This window comes from Littorina saxatilis, linkage group LG16 (genome assembly GCF_037325665.1).
Source record: "Littorina saxatilis isolate snail1 linkage group LG16, US_GU_Lsax_2.0, whole genome shotgun sequence".
In the NCBI taxonomy this organism is placed as follows: Eukaryota; Metazoa; Mollusca; class Gastropoda; order Littorinimorpha; family Littorinidae; genus Littorina; species Littorina saxatilis.
Genome location: NC_090260.1, coordinates 37,145,004 through 37,153,727, shown reverse-complemented (window position 1 = coordinate 37,153,727; position 8,724 = coordinate 37,145,004). Strand labels below are relative to the sequence as shown.

Below are 8,724 nucleotides of genomic sequence, written 5' to 3'. Positions count from 1 at the left end.
CCCAGCTAGCAAGCTTTCGTCGGCCGACTGACGATTTCAGTCGGGTGACGTCGTCAAATGTCGTGTGTCGACGTCCGTTGTCGCGCCGATATCGTTTTGACTGTGTGTAAAACTCGGCAAATGTATGTAATAAACCCCGACATCGGCCCGACGCAATGTTGCTGTCGATAAAAATATGCAGAGTTACGGGAGATAACAACTTGAATTTATCCCAGCGAAGCTGGAGGTATCCCGTGAACGCTATTCACGACTTTTTTCCGTGACCTTTCGGATTTCATGGGGGCTGCCATTTTGGTTTTGATGCGCTTCCTTTTCCGGTTTACATATTTTCCGGTTTAACATAGCATTTTCGTTTTTTTGTCAGAAGAGTGATATTTGGTTATGAAGGAAGTCAAGTCCGCCATTACCTGCAACCTCAGTTGAGTGTTTACTTTGAACTTAAACTTGAACCGTAACAGTGTGTAGCCAGTTCGCAAGACCTGTTCATCTTCCTACCAGTTCCAACTGTTGTTATCAATGGGTCGCGCAGCTGGAGGAAGTGTTTATTTTCATTTGGAGCCCAACTTCAGTTCAAAACCAGTCAAGAACTGGCCTTGACATTCGTTTGGAACTTAGTTCAACGAGTATTTTCTCGAACGTAACTTTTGACCCAGCTGGTTGGCATCATGAATTAGACGTACACCGGCAGTTATAAATCATGTTGTGCAAAAGACTGTAAAGAAGTAGAAAATTGTGGAAAATCGGGAATGCTTTCTCAGTTTGTGCATCCTGGCAACATTCATCAGGAAAAAAACTGCATATATATATATGCCTTCCTCTGCAAAACAAAAGTCGCGCGAAGAATGCTGAACGGGCAGCGACGACTAGCTGTTCTTCTTCAAAGTAATAAACTACCCCCCAAACCCTGCAAGTTTGTGCGATTTACTTTGTGGACATGAAGCCAGCAGAGGGCTCAGGAATGCCCACTTAATTCCTTGATTTTACTTCCGTCACAAGAACTAAAAGAACATTCAATGTTCGTTAAATCTGTGGATCAAGTGACTCTAGAAGCGGAGGAAATGAAAATCACCGGCAGATCTGTACAAGATGTTGAATTCTGCCAGGGAAACGAAGCCGCTGTCACGGCAGAGAAGTCTCCGCCTACGAAAGTCGGTAGATCTAGAGCAAGGTAAACATACGTTTTTCAACGCTTGTTCACAAACACACACACACGTACACAAGCACACACACGCTCACACCATCACACACACACTTATGAAAGAGATGGAATAGCTGATCGAGTGATGGCAATGTTGATTGATAAGTATTTTTTGGTGCGGTGAACTTGAGGCAATATTGTTCTATCAATCCATCAATATATTTTACACTTTCACCCCAGAAATGAAGCACGTGTACACATATTGAACAAAAGAACCATTTTAAGCTTCCATTGGTATTGTTTCCTCTTTTTTTTTGCAGACATGTTGGCAGGAAGTGAGTGTTTCACCCCACTCTTGCAAGGTAGGTTGATCACTGATGACAAGTTCTGATTGTTTTTCCTTTTTTAATATTAAACGGATGACAATCCGTACTCTGCAGATGGATCTAACCGAGATGGATCTAACCGATACACGGAAGCAACATTGGGAACACACTGTTATTCAGTCTGTGAATAGTTCATGTGTGAGGGGTATTACTGCAAGTACGTTCACTAATGTAGAGAAATAATTTTGGACTCAAACTTCAAGTTAAATTGTTTCTGCTGTCAGAGCCATCTTTCTGAAGGAACAATATTTTACATGCCACTGGATTGTTGTATATTCCTTATTTTGCAATGACAGGCTCAGCTTTCATTTGATTGTAATGTGTTTCTTATTTGAAGCTTTGTATCATAAAAGCTCTGTAGAAGTGTTGCACTTGTTTTGCAGACTGCATTAGGCGTGGTAGCTATTGCACCTCCCCCCCCCCCCCCCCCCGCCTATTTATCTAACACACCCACCCACGCACATACACAGGGTGCTGACAAAGGATCTTTTTCTATTCTCCTTCAGGCCATCGCTTAATTTCTTGCAGACTGAGGAGCAGAGGACGTTTGAGCCGCTCCTAAACCTGAGGCACACAAGCCACAAGGTAAATAAGGTATCAGTATAAAAACAAATGTTTTCACTTTGATTTTTATCGCATCATTTTTTTTAATTAAACTCTGTAAATTGTGGCAATTACACATTATGCCAATAACATTATTATGAAGAATGAAGATTTTCAACTTATCATTGAAGAAATGAAATCAAGCATTTTTGTTCATTCTGTATTTGATTATTATTTTCCAGTCTTTGGGTTAAGTTGGCATAGTGGGTGAAATAAGGGTGAGGAGTGTCGGTTGGTGTTATTTTTTCGGTCTTGGTGATGTAATATTTTTCCCACGGTATTCATGGTTATGTTTGACTTTAGTGCAGATTCCAGAACAGCCTCTTAAACTGAAAAGCTACAAGGTCAACAATATAAACAGGTTACTGGTGTCTCAGGCATTGATGTTTTTAAAAAGATTTGCACAGCAATTTATGTGTTTGTAAACAGATAATGAAAATAAAGCATAACAACTTTTATATTTTGTAAGTGGAATTAAATGTTTTCATTTTTTATTTTGAAGTGTTTTTGTATTCAGGTTTTATTGGATGGGTGGGGGGGGGTGGTTTTGGTGGTTCTGACTTTTTATGATGTAAGGATGTTTTTCCTTAATTAGTTATTTAATTAGTTTATGAAGGGGGGGCCGAGGGGGGGGGCGGGGGGCGTGGGATTTAAAGTGTATTTCTGGCTTTCGGAGAGGTGCTAAATCTGTTAAAATGGAAATGAAATAAAACAATTGGTGGTGAGGGTTATTACAAAAAAAGTAAGGATTATTTCTCATACCTTTTTATTTTTTACCCAAAAATTATGTTACTGAAATTATTCATTAATTTTTTAAGAGGCAGACTGTGAGACAGGTGATGTAATTGAAGTTAGAATATCATGAGATGTTACTTACTTTCTTTACAATATCATCTAATTTGACAGTCCGACACTGAAGACTGCAGACTTCATGGCAGCCACTGACCTGACGATATGACAGCCATGAATTGAATATCAAACGCGGAAGAAGAAAAAGAAGAAGACAGTCTAACAGGAAAATAATTCTGGTATGCTCATAATTTCTATGCCAGTTTGAAAAAAGTCATGAATTGAAGTTTACCCAGGTTAGACATTAGCATGTCGTAATTGTGACAATGAATGTATCCGTAAACGCACCAAGAGACTTACTTTGAAAAATTGAAGTCATGCATCGTCAATATGACTACAATCACAAACTGAATAAGGGGAAATCATGTCAATTTGGTGGTCTGGATCATCAGCTGTTGCTCATTCGCTATAATGGTCTACTTGACAAACCCGTCTTCATGTGCTTCTTTGTTTCTTTATACCTAGTGTAGACAACATGTAGGCGTTTGCAGACTGTTTATTGTATTGCTGTTGTTTGTTTGTGAGTAAAACTATGGTGTGACCTCAATTGTTTGAAATTTGTTGTGTATGTTCTACTTTGTGTAAGGTGTTTCTCCATGCCCCCAGAAGAACCGACATTATATTAAAACCTTCATACCCTGAAAATACTTGCATACTAGATGTTGTTTCTTATTGTAATGATTGGGGACAGGCAAGCTCTTAAATTGTGCAAGCCATCAGAAAACTGTCAAGTCTGATTTGCTAGAACAAGCGATATTAACACGTTATTAAGATGAATATTTGATTAAATATGTGCAGGAACTACTTCAGCAGATTCATATGGCCAGTCTCACAATGCAAGGAAGGTGAGTAAATTGAATTATGTCTCTCCCACCTGTTCTGTGTTTAGTGTCAGCCGTGATTGCCTGATGAGAATTTGAAAACATGTTGCTAACTAACATGAACCCAACCATGAAACGTGATGTAGGTGAGTAGCCCATCTAGAAAAACGAACCTGTTCTAATTCCGAATTAGAACAGGTTCTTTTTTCTAGATGGGCTACTCACCTACATCACGTTTTATGGTTGGGTTCATGTTAGTTAGCAACATGTTTTCACATAGAAAATGGTGGGCACCTGAACAAATATCTGCACATTACAATGAAGTCTTACTTTTTAATCTGATGGTTTAATAACCCCCAAAAACCCAACCAACCAGCACCCCCCCCCCACCCCCACCCCTCCAAGAAGAAGCTCACATAACTACCAACTACACAATTTCATTACAGAATCAAACAATGGGAAGAATCAGGATTCAGCAGTGCTAGGTCGTTGGGGGGGATAGCTATCACTAGGCACTCAGCAATGAATAGTTGAGGTTTTCACGGACATTAACAAAATCCGGTAACCTACGGACAGTAAATTTCACAGGGAAGGGAACAAGAACGTCAAAAATGGAAAAGTATGTTTTTTCTTTCAAACCATTGATAGAGCTCTGAAGCTTCACACAAGTTTTGCAGAGAGAGCACTCGGCCTCTTCATTTTTGGCACTAAAACATGCGCACACACAAAAAGAAAGTTTTTAAAAAGTGGCACCGATGTATTCTCACACTCACAGCCTTAGAATATTGCAGTTTGTATGTTACCAAATTGAGGCATGATTTTACTCCATACCTGACCAAATCTGCGACAGTCGGGCAAACTTCTTACAAGTCGGATTGGGCCTTCAATCAAATACTCAGAAACCAGCAGCTACTTTAAGTAATACTAGTTTTGTTGTTATTTTTTACAGCTTGTACTGAATGTGTTTTCTTTTATCTCCTCAGAATCGAGTCAGCCAGAGAAAGACCATTGAGAGGGAGAGCGCACAGTAAAGCATATATGGCATGCACTTCGGTGGACCAGTGCCATCATCTTCATAACAAGAGATGCAGATCATATTTTCTTATGTTTAAGTATAGCTGTTAGCAAAAGTATTTGACGATTCTTGGGTACGACTTTCGTGTTTAATCCTATTAGCTTGTGTACAGCCCCAAAATCTGTTTTATTTTGATTTATCATTTATAGTTTGAATTTTTTTTTAATGGAATTAGTCCAAATGTAAATACATCTAAGGTTGCAATATTGTTTTTTTGTATATATACCCTTAAAACTACCTCTTCGTGTAAACAAAATTTAATTGTAAAAAGAAGTGTTTGTTCAAGGGAGATAATTTGACGCGAATTTATTTTTAAATCAGTAAAACTGCGTAGTGACATCCTCAATTAAATAAAAAGAATAAGGAATAAAGGTATACACACAGGTTGTACCCATTTGCTTGATTGCACTGCTTTTAAGTAGAAAGCTTTTTTTCTCAGAATTATTTTACAAATAAAATTCAAGGGAGGCAATTGATATGATAAAAAGGAAGAATTTTTTTTCTTAGAATACTGTACACATTTAGTAAAGTATAATTTACAAGACAAAACACAGGTTTTTTTGGGTTTTTTTCTGTGCCTACTACTTGACAAGAGAACCACGAGATTTGTGCAGATTATTTAAAATTTTCTGTACAGTATATTTTACAAAGACAGATCCATAAAATATATATAATTTTGTAATAGATGTTTTCAATTTGTAGGTATGGTTTTTTTTTAAATCAACAGTTCGGATAGCCACAACAAGTGTGTATGTCTTGTGATTTGAGAGCTTTAGCACTGGATGCTTAGAATCCTCTTGATCATTTACTTCAGTAGGTAAAGCCACCTTCTCCAAAATCTTCTCTCCTATTCTGTGCTTACTACAGTGGGTTTGACAAGAGAACCACGAGATTTGTTTTTGTACATATGTTGCTTTTATTCTGTACACTTTAATGATTTAATCCTATGTGCACATTTTTTTTTTAACTGTGTTTTTGTTTTTGTTTTCCTGTATTCAAAGTGTGTATGGAAACCACAACCTGTCACAGCAGTATTATTAATCTGGATCTCCCTGCTAAGAACGTAATTAACAGAACGTGTGCATGTAGCTAAAGAACTTAAAAAGAATTTCTGCTACTTCACTCAAAATACGTCCATCCTCACACTCATATTTTCTTAAAATAATATTTGTTCATACAAACATGTTTGCGAATTATTCAATTTTGCGTAAAATATTCAATTACGATTTCTTTGTGTGTTGCAAAATTATGTAATAAAATTATGCAAGATCAAATTCAAAACAGCAATAAAGCTGCTGACGGCAGAATACCTCTGTTGACTTCTCTATCTGTTGGGTCAAACTATGCCACAGACATGTTTCTTCTAGAAGCTCAATATTACGTGGTACAGTCTCAAAGACAGAACAACGCAATAACCTTTTTTTGTGTAGATTCGATTGACTTTTTCCTGAAATAAAATATTCATGAAGCCGGTTCTGACTGAGTTAATATATTTCTGGAAAGCTGAACAACGCAATGCGTCTGTGACTGGTGAAGAAGCAGAGCTGGAGCTTTTTGTATTGTTTGTCGTTGGTTTTATTACACACGCACTCACATACGGTCAACACAATGTTGCATGTTCCTGCTTGACAAACAAATGCCTGCATACATGCGTGCACGTACGAACGTACGAACATTCATACCTGTGCAAACAATCTGCCACTTCAAGTTCAACACCCAAACCCCACACATTCCTCCAAAAGGAGTCTGAAGTATAATACTGGCATTTGTGGTATTGAACGAGGACCTCAACTTCCATTGTCTAGTGCATGTGGGTCTCATGTTGTACGTGTGAAACCACTTACTTAAAAAAGAAAAAAATCTTGTAAGCTTATCAACAAAAAACGAACAATTATATTCTTAAACAAACTGGTTAGAATAACAGATTTAGGAGAATGCAATGCAAGGAACATCATTATCTAATTCGGTCGATGCTTAGATCTAGAAAAGCACCCACTTATTCCAGTATAATAGAGAGAAAAAATCCAATTGAAAAAGTTCCAGATCTAGACAAGGCAAGCTTTAGCAGCAATTTTAGCTAGCAAACTCGAACTTGCCCTGCATTCATGCAAGGTCGAACCACTTTCCCTGCCTAGTGGGGGTTTGGCGGGTAGAGGGCCGGTGCTGGCACACTCGGAGTGAAACGACATGTCACAGGTCTACTTCGATAGCTTCTCCGGATTTACGTGTACAAACAGCGTCCGGGTTTACCGCTTCGATTCTAAACCCTAGTTTCTCATGTTGGTAACAAACTGGCTATTTGTTTATCAGATGTGTCGTTGTTCCACATTAAATGATGCTGGAATGCAAGATCGCAATCATTTGGTTATCAAACCAGGTTGTGTTCTTTTTTTCATCACCTTTTTCCGCGCAAACAGTTTTGCGCCATTTCTTTTGCGCAGACTGGGCGGGACAGGAAGCGGAAGCGCATCAAAATTTCTGATTGGACAATGATGCCGACGCCCACTTGACCCCCACTACAATGTCAAGGTCGGAAAGTCGTGAATACTGTAATCGACTTGAGAAATGTGCATACCGAATAATACATGATAAAGAAGGATTCTTTGTGCCCGGCTACGTGCTACAGGTGGAGATGGAAGTTCACCAAAAATTGGGACCATACTAACAAAAATACGGTGGGTGCAATAGTCGCCCCCATTTTTTCAGCAAACGCCACCCAAGGCCGTTTTGGACGGGTAGAAATTCCGTAGTTTCCAAGTCTATGGATAAAGCTCGCGTAAGAAGAATACGTCACGGTCGAAAGTCTTTGACGTCAATTAATGCATCATGACGTCATGCCCCCCTGAAGTCTTTATCTCTCGCGCAGTGTGTGTGTTTGTGTTCATTTTGTGCACATGTGTTAGTGTTACTGTTTGTGTGTGTGTGTGTGTGTGTGTGTGTGTGTGTGTGTGTGTGTGTGCGCACGCGTGCATGAGTCTGTACTCGTATGTGTGTGGTGTGTGTGTGTATTTGTGTGTGTGAGTGTGTGTGTGTGTGTGCGCACGCGTGCATGAGTCTGTACTCGTGTGTGTGTAAATGTGTGTGTGTGTATAAGTGTATGTGTGTGCGTGTATGTGTGTTTGTTTGTAAAGGTGTGTATGTCCGTCTGTCCATATGTGCGTATGGGTGTGTGTTTTGTGTGTATGAAGTTTTTTGTGAGAGTGAGTGAGTGCGTGTTAGTGAGTGTGTGTATGTGTCTGTGTGTGACTTGGGGGTGTGTGTGTGTGTGCGTGGGTGTGTGTGTTTGAGAGAGAGAGAGAGTGTGTGTGTGTGTGTGTGTGTGTGTGTGTGTGTGTGTGTGTGTGTGTGTGTGTGTGTGTGAATGTGTGTGTGCATGAGTTTGTGTGCATGTTTGTGTGTGTATGAGTGTGTATATGTGTTTGTTTGTAAAGGTGTGTGTGTCCGACTGTCTATGTGCGTATTTGTTTGTGCGTATGTACAGTGTGTGTGTGTGTGGGTGTGTGTGTGTCTGTTTGTATAAGAGAAAAAGAGATAGAGAAAGAGAGAGAGAGTGGGTGGGTGTGTGTATGTGTGTGCGTGTGCGTAAGTGTATACATGTGTGTGTGTGTATGTGTGTTTGTTTGTAAAGGTGTTTATGTCCGTCTGTCTATATGTGCGTATGAGGGTGTGTTTTGTGTGTATGAAGTGTGTGTGAGAGAGTGAGTGAGTGCGTGTGAGTGAGTGTGTATGTGTGTACGTGTGTGACTTGGGGTGTGTGCGTGTGCGTGTGTTCGTGTGTGTGTGTGTTTGAGAGAGAGAAAGAGAGAGAGTAAGAGAGAGGTTTGTCTTTCGCTGGGGTATGCAGTGCCTTGG

General features: G+C 39.5%; 1 long non-coding RNA gene across 1 annotated transcript; it reads left to right on the top strand.

Moving 5' to 3' along the window:
* The first annotated feature begins 788 nt into the window (after nucleotides 1-788).
* On the top strand, nucleotides 789-6,345 carry LOC138950986 (uncharacterized). Its single transcript, XR_011450904.1, has 6 exons — nucleotides 789-1,168; nucleotides 1,459-1,500; nucleotides 2,031-2,109; nucleotides 3,034-3,155; nucleotides 3,775-3,821; nucleotides 4,781-6,345. It is a non-coding gene; the product is annotated as an uncharacterized lncRNA (long non-coding RNA).
* Nucleotides 6,346-8,724: the final 2,379 nt, after the last annotated feature.